Genomic DNA, 23,010 nt, shown 5'->3' with positions numbered 1-23,010 from the left:
CCCATTGAGGTCGACTGTCACTTTGTGTTGATTGAAAATTTTCAAAGTCTATCTTCCTAATTTGAAGTCGAGTTTCAACATTTCTTATATATTCGAGTGAGTTTGCATCTAACTTTGTCAGATATCGTCAATTAACATCCACTGAAGCCCATTGAGGTCGACTGTCACTTTGTGTTGATTGAAAATTTTCAATGTCTATCTTCCTAATTTGAAGTCGAGTTTCAACATTTCTCATATATTCGAGTGAGTTTGCATCTAACTTTGTCAGATAAGTCGTCTAACATCCACTGAAGCCCATTGAGGTCGACTGTCACTTTGTGTTGATTGAAAATTTTCAAAGTCTATCTTCCTAATTTGAAGTCGAGTTTCAACATTTCTTATATATTCGAGTGAGTTTGCATCTAACTTTGTCAGATAAGTCGTCTAACATCCACTGAAGCCCATTGAGGTCGACTGTCACTTTGTGTTGATTGATTATATTCAAAGTCTATCTTCCTAATTTGAAATCGAGTTTCAACATTTCTCATATATTTGAGTGAGTTTGCATCTTACTTTGTCAGATAAGTCGTCTAACATCCACTGAAGCCCATTGAGGTCGACTGTCACTTTGTGTTGATTGAAAATTTTCAATGTCTATCTTCCTAATTTGAAGTCGAATTCCAACATTTCCCATATATTCGAGTGAGTTTGCATCTAACTTTGTCGGATATCGTCAATTAACATCCACTGAAGCCCATTGAGGTCGACTGTCACTTTGTGTTGCTTGAAAATTTTCAATGTCTATCTTCCTAATTTGAAGTCGAATTTCAACATTTCTCATATATTTGAGTGAGTTTGCATCTAACTTTGTGAGATATCGTCGATTAACATCCACTGAACCCCTCTGAGGTCGACTGTCACTTTGTGTTGATTGAAAATTTTCAAAGTCTATCTTCCTAATTTGAAGTCGAATTTCAACATTTCTCATATATTTGAGTGAGTTTGCATCTAACTTTGTCAGATATCGTCGATTAACATCCACTGAAGCCCATTGAGGTCGACTGTCACTTTGTGTTGATTGAAAATTTTCAAAGTCTATTTTCCTAATTTGAAGGCGAGTTTCAACATTTATAATATATTCGAAAGAGTTTGCATCTAACTTTGTGAGATATCGTCAATTAACATCCACTGAAGCCCATTGAGGTCGACTGTCACTTTGTGTTGATTGAAAATTTTCAATGTCTATCTTCCTAATTTGAAGTCGAATTTCAACATTTCTCATATATTCGAGTGAGTTTGCATCTAACTTTGTCAGATATCGTCAATTAACATCCACTGAAGCCCATTGAGGTCGACTGTCACTTTGTGTTGATTGAAAATTTTCAATGTCTATCTTCCTAATTTGAAGTCGAATTTCAACATTTCTCATATATTTGAGTGAGTTTGCATCTAACTTTGTCAGATATCGTCAATTAACATCCACTGAAGCCCATTGAGGTCGACTGTCACTTTGTGTTGATTGAAAATTTTCAATGTCTATCTTCCTAATTTGAAGTCGAATTTCAACATTTCTCATATATTTGAGTGAGTTTGCATCTAACTTTGTGATATATCGTCGATTAACATCCACTGAAGCCCTCTGAGGTCGACTGTCACTTTGTGTTGATTGAAAATTTTCAATGTCTATCTTCCTAATTTTAAGTCTAGTTTCAACATTTCTTATATATTCGAGTGAGTTTGCATCTAACTTTGTCAGATAAGTCGTCTTACATCCACTAAAGCCCATTGAGGTCGACTGTCACTTTGTGTTGATTGATTATTTTCAAAGTCTATCTTCCTAATTTGAAGTCGAGTTTCAACATTTCTCATATATTTGAGTGAGTTTGCATCTTACTTTGTCAGATAAGTCGTCTAACATCCACTGAAGCCCATTGAGGTCGACTGTCCCTTTGTGTTGATTGAAAATTTTCAATGTCTATCTTCCTAATTTGAAGTCGAATTTCAACATTTCTCATATATTTGAGTGAGTTTGCATCTAACTTTGTCAGATATCGTCAATTAACATCCACTGAAGCCCATTGAGGTCGACTGTCACTTTGTGTTGATTGAAAATTTTCAATGTCTATCTTCCTAATTTGAAGTCGAATTTCAACATTTCTCATATATTTGAGTGAGTTTGCATCTAACTTAGTGAGACATCGTCGATTAACATCCACTGAAGCCCTCTGAGGTCGACTGTCACTTTGTGTTGATTGAAAATTTTCAATGTCTATCTTCCTAATTTTAAGTCTAGTTTCAACATTTCTTATATATTCGAGTGAGTTTGCATCTAACTTTGTCAGATAAGTCGTCTTACATCCACTAAAGCCCATTGAGGTCGACTGTCACTTTGTGTTGATTGATTATTTTCAAAGTCTATCTTCCTAATTTGAAGTCGAGTTTCAACATTTCTCATATATTTGAGTGAGTTTGCATCTTACTTTGTCAGATAAGTCGTCTTACATCCACTGAAGCCCATTGAGGTCGACTGTCCCTTTGTGTTGATTGAAAATTTTCAATGTCTATCTTCCTAATTTGAAGTCGAATTTCAACATTTCTCATATATTTGAGTGAGTTTGCATCTAACTTTGTGAGATATCGTCGATTAACATCCACTGAAGCCCTCTGAGGTCGACTGTCACTTTGTGTTGATTGAAAATTTTCAAAGTCTATCTTCCTAATTTGAAGTCGAATTTCAACATTTCTCATATATTTGAGTGAGTTTGCATCTAACTTTATCAGATATCGTCGATTAACATCCACTGAAGCCCATTGAGGTCGACTGTCACTTTGTGTTGATTGAAAATTTTCAAAGTCTATCTTCCTAATTTGAAGTCGAATTCCAACAATTCTCATATATTCGAGTGAGTTTGCATCAAACTTTGTCGGATATCGTCAATTAACATCCACTGAAGCCCATTGAGGTCGACTGTCACTTTGTGTTAATTGAAAATTTTCAATGTCTATCTTCCTAATTTGAAGTCGAATTCCAACAATTCTCATATATTCGAGTGAGTTTGCATCTAACTTTGTCGGATATCGTCAATTAACATCCACTGAAGCCCATTGAGGTCGACTGTCACTTTGTGTTGATTGAAAATTTTCAATGTCTATCTTCCTAATTTGAAGTCGAGTTTCAACATTTATAATATATTCGAAAGAGTTTGCATCTAACTTTGTGAGATATCGTCAATTAACATCCACTGAAGCCCATTGAGGACGACTGTCACTTTGTGTTGATTGAAAATTTTCAATGTCTATCTTCCTAATTTGAAGTCGAATTTCATCATTTCTCATATATTCGAGTGAGTTTGCATCTAACTTTGTCAGATATCGTCAATTAACATCCACTGAAGCCCATTGAGGTCGACTGTCACTTTGTGTTGATTGAAAATTTTCAATGTCTATCTTCCTAATTTGAAGTCGAATTTCAACATTTCTCATATATTTGAGTGAGTTTGCATCTAACTTTCTGAGATATCGTCGATTAACATCCACTGAAGCCCTCTGAGGTCGACTGTCACTTTGTATTGATTGAAAATTTTCAAAGTCTATCTTCCTAATTTGAAGTCGAATTCCAACATTTCTCATATATTTGAGTGAGTTTGCATCTAACTGTGTCAGATAAGTCGTCTAACATCCACTGAAGCCCATTGAGTTCGACTGTCACTTTGTGTTGATTGAAAATTTTCAAAGTCTATCTTCCTAATTTGAAGTCGAATTCCAACATTTCTCATATATTCGAGTGAGTTTGCATATAACTTTGTCGGATATCGTCAATTAACATCCACTGAAGCCCATTGAGGTCGACTGTCACTTTGTGTTGATTGAAAATTTTCAATGTCTATCTTCCTAATTTGAAGTCGAGTTTCAACATTTATAATATATTCGAAAGAGTTTGCATCTAACTTTGTGAGATATCGTCAATTAACATCCACTGAAGCCCATTGAGGTCGACTGTCACTTTGTGTTGATTGAAAATTTTCAATGTCTATCTTCCTAATTTGAAGTCGAATTTCAACATTTCTCATATATTCGAGTGAGTTTGCATCTAACTTTGTCAGATATCGTCAATTAACATCCACTGAAGCCCATTGAGGTCGACTGTCACTTTGTGTTGATTGAAAATTTTCAATGTCTATCTTCCTAATTTGAAGTCGAATTTCAACATTTCTCATATATTTGAGTGAGTTTGCATCTAACTTTGTGAGATATCGTCGATTAACATCCACTGAAGCCCTCTGAGGTCGACTGTCACTTTGTGTTGATTGAAAATTTTCGAAGTCTATCTTCCTAATTTGAAGTCGAATTCCAACATTTCTCATATATTTGAGTGAGTTTGCATCTAACAGTGTCAGATAAGTCGTCTAACATCCACTGAAGCCCATTGAGGTCGACTGTCACTTTGTGTTGATTGATTATTTTCAAAGTCTATCTTCCTAATTTGAAGTCGAGTTTCAACATTTCTCATATATTTGAGTGAGTTTGCATCTTACTTTGTCAGATAAGTCGTCTAACATCCACTGAAGCCCATTGAGGTCGACTGTCCCTTTGTGTTGATTGAAAATTTTCAATGTCTATCTTCCTAATTTGAAGTCGAATTTCAACATTTCTCATATATTTGAGTGAGTTTGCATCTAACTTTGTGAGATATCGTCGATTAACATCCACTGAAGCCCTCTGAGGTCGACTGTCACTTTGTGTTGATTGAAAATTTTCAAAGTCTATCTTCCTAATTTGAAGTCGAATTTCAACATTTCTCATATATTTGAGTGAGTTTGCATCTAACTTCATCAGATATCGTCGATTAACATCCACTGAAGCCCATTGAGGTCGACTGTCACTTTGTGTTGATTGAAAATTTTCAATGTCTATCTTCCTAATTTGAAGTCGAATTTCAACATTTCTCATATATTTGAGTGAGTTTGCATCTAACTTTGTGAGATATCGTCGATTAACATCCACTGAAGCCCTCTGAGGTCGACTGTCACTTTGTGTTGATTGAAAATTTTCAATGTCTATCTTCCTAATTTGAAGTCGAGTTTCAACATTTATAATATATTCGAAAGAGTTTGCATCTAACTTTGTGAGATATCGTCAATTAACATCCACTGAAGCCCATTGAGGTCGACTGTCACTTTGTGTTGATTGAAAATTTTCAATGTCTATCTTCCTAATTTGAAGTCGAATTTCAACATTTCTCATATATTCGAGTGAGTTTGCATCTAACTTTGTCAGATATCGTCAATTAACATCCACTGAAGCCCATTGAGGTCGACTGTCACTTTGTGTTGATTGAAAATTTTCAATGTCTATCTTCCTAATTTGAAGTCGAATTCCAACATTTCTCATATATTTGAGTGAGTTTGCATCTAACTTTATCAGATATCGTCGATTAACATCCAGTGAAGCCCTCTGAGGTCGACTGTCACTTTGTGTTGATTGACAATTTTCAAAGTCTATCTTCCTAATTTGAAGTCGAATTTCAACATTTCTCATATATTTGAGTGAGTTTGCATCTAACTTCATCAGATATCGTCGATTAACATCCACTGAAGCCCATTGAGGTCGACTGTCACTTTGTGTTGATTGAAAATTTTCAAAGTCTATCTTCCTAATTTGAAGTCGAATTTCAACATTTCTCATATATTTGAGTGAGTTTGCATCTAACTTTGTCAGATATCGTCAATTAACATTCACTGAAGCCCATTGAGGTCGACTGTCACTTTGTGTTGATTGAAAATTTTCAATGTCTTTCTTCCTAATTTGAAGTCGAGTTTAAACATTTCTCATATATTTGAATGAGTTTGCATCTAACTTTGTGAGATATCGTCGATTAACATCCACTGAAGCCCTCTGAGGTCGACTGTCACTTTGTGTTGTTTGAAAATTTTCAAAGTCTATCTTCCTAATTTGAAGTCGAATTTCAACATTTCTCATATATTTGAGTGAGTTTGCATCTAACTTTGTCAGATAAGTCGATTAACATCCACTGAAGCCCATTGAGGTCGACTGTCTCTTTGTGTTGATTGAAAATTTTCAAAGTCTATCTTCCTAATTTGAAGTCGAGTTTCAACATTTATAATATATTCGAGTGATTTTGCATCTAACTTTGTCAGATATCGTCAATTAACATCCACTGAAGCCCATTGAGGTCGACTGTCACTTTGTGTTGATTGAAAATTTTCAATGTCTATCTTCCTAATTTGAAGTCGAATTTCAACATTTCTTATATATTTGAGTGAGTTTGCATCTAACTTTCTGAGATATCGTCGATTAACATCCACTGAAGCCCTCTGAGGTCGACTGTCACTTTGTGTTGATTGAAAATTTTCAAAGTCTATATTCCTAATTTGAAGTCGAATTCCAACATTTCTCATATATTTGAGTGAGTTTGCATCTAACTGTGTCAGATAAGTCGTCTAACATCCACTGAAGCCCATTGAGTTCGACTGTCACTTCGTGTTGATTGAAAATTTTCAAAGTCTATCTTCCTAATTTGAAGTCGAATTCCAACATTTCTCATATATTCGAGTGAGTTTGCATATAACTTTGTCGGATATCGTCAATTAACATCCACTGAAGCCCATTGAGGTCGACTGTCACTTTGTGTTGATTGAAAATTTTCAATGTCTATCTTCCTAATTTGAAGTCGAGTTTCAACATTTATAATATATTCGAAAGAGTTTGCATCTAACTTTGTGAGATATCGTCAATTAACATCCACTGAAGCCCATTGAGGTCGACTGTCACTTTGTGTTGATTGAAAATTTTCAATGTCTATCTTCCTAATTTGAAGTCGAATTTCAACATTTCTCATATATTCGAGTGAGTTTGCATCTAACTTTGTCAGATATCGTCAATTAACATCCACTGAAGCCCATTGAGGTCGACTGTCACTTTGTGTTGATTGAAAATTTTCAATGTCTATCTTCCTAATTTGAAGTCGAATTTCAACATTTCTCATATATTTGAGTGAGTTTGCATCTAACTTTGTGAGATATCGTCGATTAACATCCACTGAAGCCCTCTGAGGTCGACTGTCACTTTGTGTTGATTGAAAATTTTCGAAGTCTATCTTCCTAATTTGAAGTCGAATTCCAACATTTCTCATATATTTGAGTGAGTTTGCATCTAACAGTGTCAGATAAGTCGTCTAACATCCACTGAAGCCCATTGAGGTCGACTGTCACTTTGTGTTGATTGATTATTTTCAAAGTCTATCTTCCTAATTTGAAGTCGAGTTTCAACATTTCTCATATATTTGAGTGAGTTTGCATCTTACTTTGTCAGATAAGTCGTCTAACATCCACTGAAGCCCATTGAGGTCGACTGTCCCTTTGTGTTGATTGAAAATTTTCAATGTCTATCTTCCTAATTTGAAGTCGAATTTCAACATTTCTCATATATTTGAGTGAGTTTGCATCTAACTTTGTGAGATATCGTCGATTAACATCCACTGAAGCCCTCTGAGGTCGACTGTCACTTTGTGTTGATTGAAAATTTTCAAAGTCTATCTTCCTAATTTGAAGTCGAATTCCAACATTTCTCATATATTTGAGTGAGTTTGCATCTAACTTTATCAGATATCGTCGATTAACATCCAGTGAAGCCCTCTGAGGTCGACTGTCACTTTGTGTTGATTGACAATTTTCAAAGTCTATCTTCCTAATTTGAAGTCGAATTTCAACATTTCTCATATATTTGAGTGAGTTTGCATCTAACTTCATCAGATATCGTCGATTAACATCCACTGAAGCCCATTGAGGTCGACTGTCACTTTGTGTTGATTGAAAATTTTCAAAGTCTATCTTCCTAATTTGAAGTAGAATTTCAACATTTCTCATATATTTGAGTGAGTTTGCATCTAACTTTGTCAGATATCGTCAATTAACATTCACTGAAGCCCATTGAGGTCGACTGTCACTTTGTGTTGATTGAAAATTTTTAATGTCTATCTTCCTAATTTGAAGTCGAATTTCAACATTTCTCATATATTCGAGTGAGTTTGCATCTAACTTTGTCAGATATCGGCAATTAACATTCACTGAAGCCCATTGAGGTCGACTGTCACTTTGTGTTGATTGAAAATTTTCAATGTCTTTCTTCCTAATTTGAAGTCGAGTTTAAACATTTCTCATATATTTGAGTGAGTTTGCATCTAACTTTGTGAGATATCGTCGATTAACATCCACTGAAGCCCTCTGAGGTCGACTGTCACTTTGTGTTGTTTGAAAATTTTCAAAGTCTATCTTCCTAATTTGAAGTCGAATTTCAACATTTCTCATATATTTGAGTGAGTTTGCATCTAACTTTGTCAGATAAGTCGATTAACATCCACTGAAGCCCATTGAGGTCGACTGTCACTTTGTGTTGATTGAAAATTTTCAAAGTCTATCTTCCTAATTTGAAGTCGAGTTTCAACATTTATAATATATTCGAGTGATTTTGCATCTAACTTTGTCAGATATCGTCAATTAACATCCACTGAAGCCCATTGAGGTCGACTGTCACTTTGTGTTGATTGAAAATTTTCAATGTCTATCTTCCTAATTTGAAGTCGAATTTCAACATTTCTTATATATTTGAGTGAGTTTGCATCTAACTTTGTCAGATAAGTCGTCTAACATCCACTGAAGCCCATTGAGGTCGACTGTCACTTTGTGTTGATTGAAAATTTCCAAAGTCTATCTTCTTAATTTGAAGTCGAGTTTCAACATTTCTTATATATTCGAGAGAGTTTGCATCTAACTTTGTGAGATATCGTCGATTAACATCCACTGAAGCCCTCTGAGGTCGACTGTCACTTTGTGTTGATTGAAAATTTTTAATGTCTATCTTCCTAATTTGAAGTCGAATTTCAACATTTCTCATATATTCGAGTGATTTTGCATCTAACTTTGTCAGATATCGTCAATTAACATCCACTGAAGACCATTGAGGTCGACTGTCAATTTGTGTTGATTGGAAATTTTCAAAGTCTATCTTCCTAATTTGAAGTCGAATTTCAACATTTCTCATATATTCGAGTGATTTTGCATCTAACTTTCTCAGATATCGTCAATTAACATCCACTGAAGCCCATTGAGGTCGACTGTCACTTTGTGTTGATTGAAAATTTTCAATGTCTATCTTCCTAATTTGAAGTCGAATTTCAACATTTCTCATATATTTGAGTGAGTTTGCATCTAACTTTGTCAGATAAGTCGTCTAACATCCACTGAAGCCCATTGAGGTCGACTGTCACTTTGTGTTGATTGAAAATTTTCAAAGTCTATCTTGTTAATTTGAAGTCGAGTTTCAACATTTCTTATATATTCGAGAGAGTTTGCATCTATGTTTGTCAAATATCGTCAATTAACATCCACTGAAGCCCATTGAGGTCGACTGTCACTTTGTGTTAATTGAAAATTTTCAATGTCTATCTTCCTAATTTGAAGTCGAATTTCAACATTTCTCATATATTTGAGTGAGTTTGCATCTAACTTTGTGAGGTATCGTCGATTAACATCCACTGAAGCCCTCTGAGGTCGACTGTCACTTTGTGTTGATTGAAAATTTTCAAATTCTATCTTCCTAATTTGAAGTCGAATTTCAACATGTCTTATATATTTGAGTGAGTTTGCATCTAACTTTGTCAGATAAGTCGTCTAACATCCACTGAAGCCCATTGAGGTCGACTGTCACTTTGTGTTGATTGATTATTTTCAAAGTCTATCTTCCTAATTTGAAGTCGAGTTTCAACATTTCTTATATATTCGAGTGAGTTTGCATCTAACTTTGTCAGATATCGTCAATTAACATCCACTGAAGCCCATTGAGGTCGACTGTCACTTTGTGTTGATTGAAAATTTTCAAAGTCTATCTTCCTAATTTGAAGTCGAGTTTCAACATTTATAATATATTCGAGTGATTTTGCATCTAACTTTGTCAGATATCGTCAATTAACATCCACTGAAGCCCATTGAGGTCGACTGTCACTTTGTGTTGATTGAAAATTTTCAATGTCTATCTTCCTAATTTGAAGTCGAATTTCAACATTTCTCATATATTTGAGTGAGTTTGCATCTAACTTTGTCAGATAAGTCGTCTAACATCCACTGAAGCCCATTGAGGTCGACTGTCACTTTGTGTTGATTGAAAATTTTCAAAGTCTATCTTCTTAATTTGAAGTCGACATTCAACATTTCTTATATATTCGAGAGAGTTTGCATCTATGTTTGTCAAATATCGTCAATTAACATCCACTGAAGCCCATTGAGGTCGACTGTCACTTTGTGTTGATTGAAAATTTTCAAAGTCTATCTTCCTAATTTGAAGTCGAGTTTCAACATTTCTTATATATTTGAGTGATTTTGCATCTTACTTTGTCAGATATCGTCAATTAACATCCACTGAAGCCCATTGAGGTCGACTGTCACTTTGTGTTGATTGAAAATTTTCAATGTCTATCTTCCTAATTTGAAGTCGAATTTCAACATTTCTCATATATTTGAGTGAGTTTGCATCTAACTTTGTCAGATAAGTCGTCTAACATCCACTGAAGCCCATTGAGGTCGACTGTCACTTTGTGTTGATTGAAAATTTTCAAAGTCTATCTTGTTAATTTGAAGTCGAGTTTCAACATTTCTTATATATTCGAGAGAGTTTGCATCTATGTTTGTCAAATATCGTCAATTAACATCCACTGAAGCCCATTGAGGTCGACTGTCACTTTGTGTTAATTGAAAATTTTCAATGTCTATCTTCCTAATTTGAAGTCGAATTTCAACATTTCTCATATATTTGAGTGAGTTTGCATCTAACTTTGTGAGGTATCGTCGATTAACATCCACTGAAGCCCTCTGAGGTCGACTGTCACTTTGTGTTGATTGAAAATTTTCAAATTCTATCTTCCTAATTTGAAGTCGAATTTCAACATTTCTTATATATTTGAGTGAGTTTGCATCTAACTTTGTCAGATAAGTCGTCTAACATCCACTGAAGCCCATTGAGGTCGACTGTCACTTTGTGTTGATTGATTATTTTCAAAGTCTATCTTCCTAATTTGAAGTCGAGTTTCAACATTTCTTATATATTCGAGTGAGTTTGCATCTAACTTTGTCAGATATCGTCAATTAACATCCACTGAAGCCCATTGAGGTCGACTGTCACTTTGTGTTGATTGAAAATTTTCAATGTCTATCTTCCTAATTTGAAGTCGAGTTTCAACATTTATAATATATTCGAGTGATTTTGCATCTAACTTTGTCAGATATCGTCAATTAACATCCACTGAAGCCCATTGAGGTCGACTGTCACTTTGTGTTGATTGAAAATTTTCAATGTCTATCTTCCTAATTTGAAGTCGAATTTCAACATTTCTCATATATTTGAGTGAGTTTGCATCTAACTTTGTCAGATAAGTCGTCTAACATCCACTGAAGCCCATTGAGGTCGACTGTCACTTTGTGTTGATTGAAAATTTTCAAAGTCTATCTTCTTAATTTGAAGTCGACATTCAACATTTCTTATATATTCGAGAGAGTTTGCATCTATGTTTGTCAAATATCGTCAATTAACATCCACTGAAGCCCATTGAGGTCGACTGTCACTTTGTGTTAATTGAAAATTTTCAATGTCTATCTTCCTAATTTGAAGTCGAATTTCAACATTTCTCATATATTTGAGTGAGTTTGCATCTAACTTTGTCGGATATCGTCAATTAACATCCATTGAAGCCCATTGAGGTCGACTGTCACTTTGTGTTGATTGAAAATTTTCAATGTCTATCTTCCTAATTTGAAGTCGAATTTCAACATTTCTCATATATTTGAGTGAGTTTGCATCTAACTTTGTGAGATATCGTCGATTAACATCCACTGAAGCCCTCTGAGGTCGACTGTCACTTTGTGTTGATTGAAAATTTTCAAAGTCTATCTTCCTAATTTGAAGTCGAGTTTCAACATTTCTTATATATTCGAGTGAGTTTGCATCTAACTTTGTCAGATATCGTCAATTAACATCCACTGAAGCCCATTGAGGTCGACTGTCACTTTGTATTGATTGAAAATTTTCAATGTCTATCTTCCTAATTCGAAGTCGAATTTCAACATTTCTCATATATTCGAGTTAGTTTGCATCTAACTTTGTCAGATAAGTCGTCTAACATCCACTGAAGCCCATTGAGGTCGACTGTCACTTTGTGTTGATTGAAAATTTTCAAAGTCTATCTTCTTAATTTGAAGTCGACATTCAACATTTCTTATATATTCGAGAGAGTTTGCATCTATGTTTGTCAAATATCGTCAATTAACATCCACTGAAGCCCATTGAGGTCGACTGTCACTTTGTGTTGATTGAAAATTTTCAAAGTCTATCTTCCTAATTTGAAGTCGAGTTTCAACATTTATAATATATTCGAGTGATTTTGCATCTAACTTTGTCAGATATCGTCAATTAACATCCACTGAAGCCCATTGAGGTCGACTGTCACTTTGTGTTGATTGAAAATTTTCAATGTCTATCTTCCTAATTTGAAGTCGAATTTCAACATTTCTCATATATTTGAGTGAGTTTGCATCTAACTTTGTCAGATAAGTCGTCTAACATCCACTGAAGCCCATTGAGGTCGACTGTCACTTTGTGTTGATTGAAAATTTTCAAAGTCTATCTTCTTAATTTGAAGTCGACATTCAACATTTCTTATATATTCGAGAGAGTTTGCATCTATGTTTGTCAAATATCGTCAATTAACATCCACTGAAGCCCATTGAGGTCGACTGTCACTTTGTGTTGATTGAAAATTTTCAAAGTCTATCTTCCTAATTTGAAGTCGAGTTTCAACATTTCTTATATATTTGAGTGATTTTGCATCTTACTTTGTCAGATATCGTCAATTAACATCCACTGAAGCCCATTGAGGTCGACTGTCACTTTGTGTTGATTGAAAATTTTCAATGTCTATCTTCCTAATTTGAAGTCGAATTTCAACATTTCTCATATATTTGAGTGAGTTTGCATCTAACTTTGTCAGATAAGTCGTCTAACATCCACTGAAGCCCATTGAGGTCGACTGTCACTTTGTGTTGATTGAAAATTTTCAAAGTCTATCTTGTTAATTTGAAGTCGAGTTTCAACATTTCTTATATATTCGAGAGAGTTTGCATCTATGTTTGTCAAATATCGTCAATTAACATCCACTGAAGCCCATTGAGGTCGACTGTCACTTTGTGTTAATTGAAAATTTTCAATGTCTATCTTCCTAATTTGAAGTCGAATTTCAACATTTCTCATATATTTGAGTGAGTTTGCATCTAACTTTGTGAGGTATCGTCGATTAACATCCACTGAAGCCCTCTGAGGTCGACTGTCACTTTGTGTTGATTGAAAATTTTCAAATTCTATCTTCCTAATTTGAAGTCGAATTTCAACATTTCTTATATATTTGAGTGAGTTTGCATCTAACTTTGTCAGATAAGTCGTCTAACATCCACTGAAGCCCATTGAGGTCGACTGTCACTTTGTGTTGATTGATTATTTTCAAAGTCTATCTTCCTAATTTGAAGTCGAGTTTCAACATTTCTTATATATTCGAGTGAGTTTGCATCTAACTTTGTCAGATATCGTCAATTAACATCCACTGAAGCCCATTGAGGTCGACTGTCACTTTGTGTTGATTGAAAATTTTCAATGTCTATCTTCCTAATTTGAAGTCGAGTTTCAACATTTATAATATATTCGAGTGATTTTGCATCTAACTTTGTCAGATATCGTCAATTAACATCCACTGAAGCCCATTGAGGTCGACTGTCACTTTGTGTTGATTGAAAATTTTCAATGTCTATCTTCCTAATTTGAAGTCGAATTTCAACATTTCTCATATATTTGAGTGAGTTTGCATCTAACTTTGTCAGATAAGTCGTCTAACATCCACTGAAGCCCATTGAGGTCGACTGTCACTTTGTGTTGATTGAAAATTTTCAAAGTCTATCTTCTTAATTTGAAGTCGACATTCAACATTTCTTATATATTCGAGAGAGTTTGCATCTATGTTTGTCAAATATCGTCAATTAACATCCACTGAAGCCCATTGAGGTCGACTGTCACTTTGTGTTAATTGAAAATTTTCAATGTCTATCTTCCTAATTTGAAGTCGAATTTCAACATTTCTCATATATTTGAGTGAGTTTGCATCTAACTTTGTGAGGTATCGTCGATTAACATCCACTGAAGCCCCCTGAGGTCGACTGTCACTTTGTGTTGATTGAAAATTTTCAATGTCTATCTTCCTAGGTTGAAGTCGAATTTCAACATTTCTCATATATTTGAGTGAATTTCCATCTAACTTTGTCAGATAAGTCGTCTAACATCCACTGAAGCCCATTGAGGTCGACTGTCACTTTATGTTGATTGAAAATTTTCAAAGTCTATCTTCCTAATTTGAAGTCGAGTTTCAACATTTCTTATATATTCGAGTGAGTTTGCATCTAACTTTGTCAGATATCGTCAATTAACATCCACTGAAGCCCATTGAGGTCGACTGTCACTTTGTATTGATTGAAAATTTTCAATGTCTATCTTCCTAATTCGAAGTCGAATTTCAACATTTCTCATATATTCGAGTTAGTTTGCATCTAACTTTGTCGGATATCGTCAATTAACATCCACTGAAGCCCATTGAGGTCGACTGTCACTTTGTGTTGATTGAAAATTTTCAATGTCTATCTTCCTAATTTGAAGTCGAATTTCAACATTTCTCATATATTTGAGTGAGTTTGCATCTAACTTAGTGAGACATCGTCGATTAACATCCACTGAAGCCCTCTGAGGTCGACTGTCACTTTGTGTTGATTGAAAATTTTCAAAGTCTATCTTCCTAATTTGAAGTCGAATTTCAACATTTCTCATATATTTGAGTGAGTTTGCATCTAACTTTGTGAGATATCGTCGATTAACATCCACTGAAGCCCTCTGAGGTCGACTGTCACTTTGTGTTGATTGAAAATTTTCAAATTCTATCTTCCTAATTTGAAGTCGAATTTCAACATTTCTCATATATTCGAGTGAGTTTGCATCTAACTTTGTCGGATATCGTCAATTAACATCCATTGAAGCCCATTGAGGTCGACTGTCACTTTGTGTTGATTGAAAATTTTCAATGTCTATCTTCCTAATTTGAAGTCGAATTTCAACATTTCTCATATATTCGAGTGAGTTTGCATCTAACTTTGTCGGATATCGTCAATTAACATCCATTGAAGCCCATTGAGGTCGACTGTCACTTTGTGTTGATTGAAAATTTTCAATGTCTATCTTCCTAATTTGAAGTCGAATTTCAACATTTCTCATATATTTGAGTGAGTTTGCATCTAACTTTGTGAGATATCGTCGATTAACATCCACTGAAGCCCTCTGAGGTCGACTGTCACTTTGTGTTGATTGAAAATTTTCAAATTCTATCTTCCTAATTTGAAGTCGAATTTCAACATTTCTCATATATTTGAGTGAGTTTGCATCTAACTTTGTCAGATAAGTCGTCTAACATCCACTGAAGCCCATTGAGGTCGACTGTCACTTTGTGTTGATTGAAAATTTTCAAAGTCTATCTTCCTAATTTGAAGTCGAGTTTCAACATTTCTTATATATTTGAGTGAGTTTGCATCTAACTTTTTCAGATATCGTCAATTTACATCCACTGTAGCCCATTGAGGTCGACTGTCACTTTGTGTTGATTGAAAATTTTCAAAATCTATCTTCCTAATTTGAAGTCGAGTTTCAACATTTCTTATATATTCGAGTGAGTTTGCATCTAACTTTGTCAGATATCGTCAATTAACATCCACTGAAGCCCATTGAGGTCGACTGTCACTTTGTGTTGATTGAAAATTTTCAAAGTCTATCTTCCTAATTTGAAGTCGAGTTTCAACATTTATAATATATTCGAGTGATTTTGCATCTAACTTTGTCAGATATCGTCAATTAACATCCACTGAAGCCCATTGAGGTCGACTGTCACTTTGTGTTGATTGAAAATTTTCAATGTCTATCTTCCTAATTTGAAGTCGAATTTCAACATTTCTCATATATTTGAGTGAGTTTGCATCTAACTTTGTCAGATAAGTCGTCTAACATCCACTGAAGCCCATTGAGGTCGACTGTCACTTTGTGTTGATTGAAAATTTTCAAAGTCTATCTTCTTAATTTGAAGTCGACATTCAACATTTCTTATATATTCGAGAGAGTTTGCATCTATGTTTGTCAAATATCGTCAATTAACATCCACTGAAGCCCATTGAGGTCGACTGTCACTTTGTGTTGATTGAAAATTTTCAAAGTCTATCTTCCTAATTTGAAGTCGAGTTTCAACATTTCTTATATATTTGAGTGATTTTGCATCTAACTTTGTCAGATATCGTCAATTAACATCCACTGAAGCCCATTGAGGTCGACTGTCACTTTGTGTTGATTGAAAATTTTCAATGTCTATCTTCCTAATTTGAAGTCGAATTTCAACATTTCTCATATATTTGAGTGAGTTTGCATCTAACTTTGTCAGATAAGTCGTCTAACATCCACTGAAGCCCATTGAGGTCGACTGTCACTTTGTGTTGATTGAAAATTTTCAAAGTCTATCTTGTTAATTTGAAGTCGAGTTTCAACATTTCTTATATATTCGAGAGAGTTTGCATCTATGTTTGTCAAATATCGTCAATTAACATCCACTGAAGCCCATTGAGGTCGACTGTCACTTTGTGTTAATTGAAAATTTTCAATGTCTATCTTCCTAATTTGAAGTCGAATTTCAACATTTCTCATATATTTGAGTGAGTTTGCATCTAACTTTGTGAGGTATCGTCGATTAACATCCACTGAAGCCCTCTGAGGTCGACTGTCACTTTGTGTTGATTGAAAATTTTCAAATTCTATCTTCCTAATTTGAAGTCGAATTTCAACATTTCTTATATATTTGAGTGAGTTTGCATCTAACTTTGTCAGATAAGTCGTCTAACATCCACTGAAGCCCATTGAGGTCGACTGTCACTTTGTGTTGATTGATTATTTTCAAAGTCTATCTTCCTAATTTGAAGTCGAGTTTCAACATTTCTTATATATTCGAGTGAGTTTGCATCTAACTTTGTCAGATATCGTCAATTAACATCCACTGAAGCCCATTGAGGTCGACTGTCACTTTGTGTTGATTGAAAATTTTCAATGTCTATCTTCCTAATTTGAAGTCGAGTTTCAACATTTATAATATATTCGAGTGATTTTGCATCTAACTTTGTCAGATATCGTCAATTAACATCCACTGAAGCCCATTGAGGTCGACTGTCACTTTGTGTTGATTGAAAATTTTCAATGTCTATCTTCCTAATTTGAAGTCGAATTTCAACATTTCTCATATATTTGAGTGAGTTTGCATCTAACTTTGTCAGATAAGTCGTCTAACATCCACTGAAGCCCATTGAGGTCGACTGTCACTTTGTGTTGATTGAAAATTTTCAAAGTCTATCTTCTTAATTTGAAGTCGACATTCAACATTTCTTATATATTCGAGAGAGTTTGCATCTATGTTTGTCAAATATCGTCAATTAACATCCACTGAAGCCCATTGAGGTCGACTGTCACTTTGTGTTAATTGAAAATTTTCAATGTCTATCTTCCTAATTTGAAGTCGAATTTCAACATTTCTCATATATTTGAGTGAGTTTGCATCTAACTTTGTGAGGTATCGTCGATTAACATCCACTGAAGCCCCCTGAGGTCGACTGTCACTTTGTGTTGATTGAAAATTTTCAATGTCTATCTTCCTAGGTTGAAGTCGAATTTCAACATTTCTCATATATTTGAGTGAATTTCCATCTAACTTTGTCAGATAAGTCGTCTAACATCCACTGAAGCCCATTGAGGTCGACTGTCACTTTATGTTGATTGAAAATTTTCAAAGTCTATCTTCCTAATTTGAAGTCGAGTTTCAACATTTCTTATATATTCGAGTGAGTTTGCATCTAACTTTGTCAGATATCGTCAATTAACATCCACTGAAGCCCATTGAGGTCGACTGTCACTTTGTATTGATTGAAAATTTTCAATGTCTATCTTCCTAATTCGAAGTCGAATTTCAACATTTCTCATATATTCGAGTTAGTTTGCATCTAACTTTGTCGGATATCGTCAATTAACATCCACTGAAGCCCATTGAGGTCGACTGTCACTTTGTGTTGATTGAAAATTTTCAATGTCTATCTTCCTAATTTGAAGTCGAATTTCAACATTTCTCATATATTTGAGTGAGTTTGCATCTAACTTAGTGAGACATCGTCGATTAACATCCACTGAAGCCCTCTGAGGTCGACTGTCACTTTGTGTTGATTGAAAATTTTCAAAGTCTATCTTCCTAGGTTGAAGTCGAATTTCAACATTTCTCATATATTTGAGTGAATTTCCATCTAACTTTGTCAGATAAGTCGTCTAACATCCACTGAAGCCCATTGAGGTCGACTGTCACTTTGTGTTGATTGAAAATTTCCAAAGTCTATCTTCCTAATTTGAAGTCGAGTTTCAACATTTCTTATATATTCGAGTGAGTTTGCATCTAACTTTGTCAGATATCGTCAATTAACATCCACTGAAGCCCATTGAGGTCGACTGTCACTTTGTGTTGATTGAAAATTTTCAATGTCTATCTTCCTAATTTGAAGTCGAATTTCAACATTTCTCATATATTCGAGTGAGTTTGCATCTAACTTTGTCGGATATCGTCAATTAACATCCATTGAAGCCCATTGAGGTCGACTGTCACTTTGTGTTGATTGAAAATTTTCAATGTCTATCTTCCTAATTTGAAGTCGAATTTCAACATTTCTCATATATTTGAGTGAGTTTGCATCTAACTTTGTGAGATATCGTCGATTAACATCCACTGAAGCCCTCTGAGGTCGACTGTCACTTTGTGTTGATTGAAAATTTTCAAATTCTATCTTCCTAATTTGAAGTCGAATTTCAACATTTCTCATATATTTGAGTGAGTTTGCATCTAACTTTGTCAGATAAGTCGTCTAACATCCACTGAAGCCCATTGAGGTCGACTGTCACTTTGTGTTGATTGAAAATTTTCAAAGTCTATCTTCCTAATTTGAAGTCGAGTTTCAACATTTCTTATATATTTGAGTGAGTTTGCATCTAACTTTTTCAGATATCGTCAATTTACATCCACTGTAGCCCATTGAGGTCGACTGTCACTTTGTGTTGATTGAAAATTTTCAAAATCTATCTTCCTAATTTGAAGTCGAGTTTCAACATTTCTTATATATTCGAGTGAGTTTGCATCTAACTTTGTGAGATATCGTCGATTAACATCCACTGAAGCCCTCTGAGGTCGACTGTCACTTTGTGTTGATTGAAAATTTTCAAAGTCTATCTTCCTAATTTAAAGTCGAATTTCAACATTTCTCATATATTTGAGTGAGTTTGCATCTAACTTTATCAGATATCGTCGATTAACATCCACTGAAGCCCATTGAGGTCGACTGTCACTTTGTGTTGATTGAAAATTTTCAAAGTCTATCTTCCTAATTTGAAGTCGAATTTCAACATTTCTCATATATTCGAGTGAGTTTGCATCTAACTTTGTCAGATATCGTCAATTAACATTCACTGAAGCCCATTGAGGTCGACTGTCACTTTGTGTTGATTGAAAATTTTTAATGTCTATCTTCCTAATTTGAAGTCGAATTCCAACATTTCTCATATATTCGAGTGAGTTTGCATCTAACTTTGTCAGATATCGTCAATTAACATTCACTGAAGCCCATTGAGGTCGACTGTCACTTTGTGTTGTTTGAAAATTTTCAATGTCTATCTTCCTAATTTGAAGTCGAATTTCAACATTTCTCATATATTTGAGTGAGTTTGCATCTAACTTTGTGAGATATCGTCGATTTACATCCACTGAAGCCCTCTGAGGTCGACTGTCACTTTGTGTTGATTGAAAATTTTCAAAGTCTATCTTCCTAATTTGAAGTCGAGTTTCAACATTTTTAATATATTCGAGTGATTTTGCATCTAACTTTGTCAGATATCGTCAATTAACATCCACTGAAGCCCATTGAGGTCGACTGTCACTTTGTGTTGATTGAAAATTTTCAATGTCTATCTTCCTAATTTGAAGTCGAATTTCAACATTTCTCATATATTCGAGTGAGTTTGCATCTAACTTTGTCGGATATCGTCAATTAACATCCACTGAAGCCCATTGAGGTCGACTGTCACTTTGTGTTGATTGAAAATTTTCAATGTCTATCTTCCTAATTTGAAGTCGAATTTCAACATTTCTCATATATTTGAGTGAGTTTGCATCTAACTTTGTGAGATATCGTCGATTAACATCCACTGAAGCCCTCTGAGGTCGACTGTCACTTTGTGTTGATTGAAAATTTTCAAAGTCTATCTTCCTAATTTTAAGTCGAATTTCAACATTTCTCATATATTTGAGTGAGTTTGCATCTAACTTTGTCAGATAAGTCGTCTAACATCCACTGAAGCCCATTGAGGTCGACTGTCACTTTGTGTTGATTGAAAATTTTCAAAGTCTATCTTCCTAATTTGAAGTCGAGTTTCAACATTTCTTATATATTCGAGTGAGTTTGCATCTAACTTTTTCAGATATCGTCAATTAACATCCACTGTAGCCCATTGAGGTCGACTGTCACTTTTGTTGATTGAAAATTTTCAATGTCTATCTTCCTAATTTGAAGTCGAATTTCAACATTTCTCATATATTTGAGTGAGTTTGCATCTAACTTAGTGAGACATCGTCGATTAACATCCACTGAAGCCCTCTGAGGTCGACTGTCACTTTGTGTTGATTGAAAATTTTCAAAGTCTATCTTCCTAATTTGAAGTCGAGTTTCAACATTTCTTATATATTTGAGTGATTTTGCATCTAACTTTGTCAGATATCGTCAATTAACATCCACTGAAGCCCATTGAGGTCGACTGTCACTTTGTGTTGATTGAAAATTTTCAATGTCTATCTTCCTAATTTGAAGTCGAATTTCAACATTTCTCATATATTTGAGTGAGTTTGCATCTAACTTTGTCAGATAAGTCGTCTAACATCCACTGAAGCCCATTGAGGTCGACTGTCACTTTGTGTTGATTGAAAATTTTCAAAGTCTATCTTCCTAATTTGAAGTCGAATTTCAACATTTCTCATATATTTGAGTGAGTTTGCATCTAACTTTGTGAGATATCGTCGATTAACATCCAGTGAAGCCCTCTGAGGTCGACTGTCACTTTGTGTTGATTGAAAATTTTCAATGTCTATCTTCCCAATTTGAAGTCTAGTTTCAACATTTCTGATATATTCGAGTGAGTTTGCATCTAACTTTGTCAGATAAGTCGTCTAACATCCACTAAAGCCCATTTAGGTCGACTGTCACTTTGTGTTGATTGATTATTTTCAAAGTCTATCTTCCTAATTTGAAGTCGAGTTTCAACATTTCTCATATATTTGAGTGAGTTTGCATCTTACTTTGTCAGATAAGTCGTCTAACATCCACTGAAGCCCATTGAGGTCGACTGTCCCTTTGTGTTGATTGAAAATTTTCAATGTCTATCTTCCTAATTTGAAGTCGAATTTCAACATTTCTCATATATTTGAGTGAGTTTGCATCTAACTTTGTGAGATATCGTCGATTAACATCCAGTGAAGCCCTCTGAGGTCGACTGTCACTTTGTGTTGATTGAAAATTTTCAAAGTCTATCTTCCTAATTTGAAGTCGAATTTCAACATTTCTCATATATTTGAGTGAGTTTGCATCTAACTTTATCAGATATCGTCGATTAACATCCACTGAAGCCCATTGAGGTCGACTGTCACTTTGTGTTGATTGAAAATTTTCAAAGTCTATCTTCCTAATTTGAAGTCGAATTGCAACATTTCTCATATATTTGAGTGAGTTTGCATCTAACTTTGTCAGATATCGTTAATTAACATTCACTGAAGCCCATTGAGGTCGACTGTTACTTTGTGTTGATTGAAAATTTTTAATGTCTATATTCCTAATTTGAAGTCGAATTTCAACATTTCTCATATATTCGAGTGAGTTTGCATCTAACTTTGTCAGATATCGTCAATTAACATTCACTGAAGCCCATTGAGGTCGACTGTCACTTTGTGTTGATTGAAAATTTTCAATGTCTATCTTCCTAATTTGAAGTCGAGTTTAAACATTTCTCATATATTTGAGTGAGTTTGCATCTAACTTTGTGAGATATCGTCGATTAACATCCACTGAAGCCCTCTGAGGTCGACTGTCACTTTGTGTTGTTTGAAAATTTTCAAAGTCTATCTTCCTAATTTGAAGTCGAATTTCAACATTTCTCATATATTTGAGTGAGTTTGCATCTAACTTTGTCAGATAAGTCGATTAACATCCACTGAAGCCCATTGAGGTCGACTGTCACTTTGTGTTGATTGAAAATTTTCAAAGACTATCTTCCTAATTTGAAGTCGAGTTTCAACATTTATAATATATTCGAGTGATTTTGCATCTAACTTTGTCAGATATCGTCAATTAACATCCACTGAAGCCCATTGAGGTCGACTGTCACTTTGTGTTGATTGAAAATTTTCAATGTCTATCTTCCTAATTTGAAGTCGAATTTCAACATTTCTTATATATTTGAGTGAGTTTGCATCTAACTTTGTCAGATAAGTCGTCTAACATCCACTGAAGCCCATTGAGGTCGACTGTCACTTTGTGTTGATTGAAAATTTCCAAAGTCTATCTTCTTAATTTGAAGTCGAGTTTCAACATTTCTTATATATTCGAGAGAGTTTGCATCTAACTTTGTGAGATATCGTCGATTAACATCCACTGAAGCCCTCTGAGGTCGACTGTCACTTTGTGTTGATTGAAAATTTTTAATGTCTATCTTCCTAATTTGAAGTCGAATTTTAACATTTCTCATATATTCGAGTGACTTTGCATCTAACTTTGTCAG

This window comes from Diorhabda sublineata, chromosome 10 (assembly GCF_026230105.1).
Source record: "Diorhabda sublineata isolate icDioSubl1.1 chromosome 10, icDioSubl1.1, whole genome shotgun sequence".
In the NCBI taxonomy this organism is placed as follows: Eukaryota; Metazoa; Arthropoda; class Insecta; order Coleoptera; family Chrysomelidae; genus Diorhabda; species Diorhabda sublineata.
Note: the sequence above shows the minus strand (reverse complement) of the source record.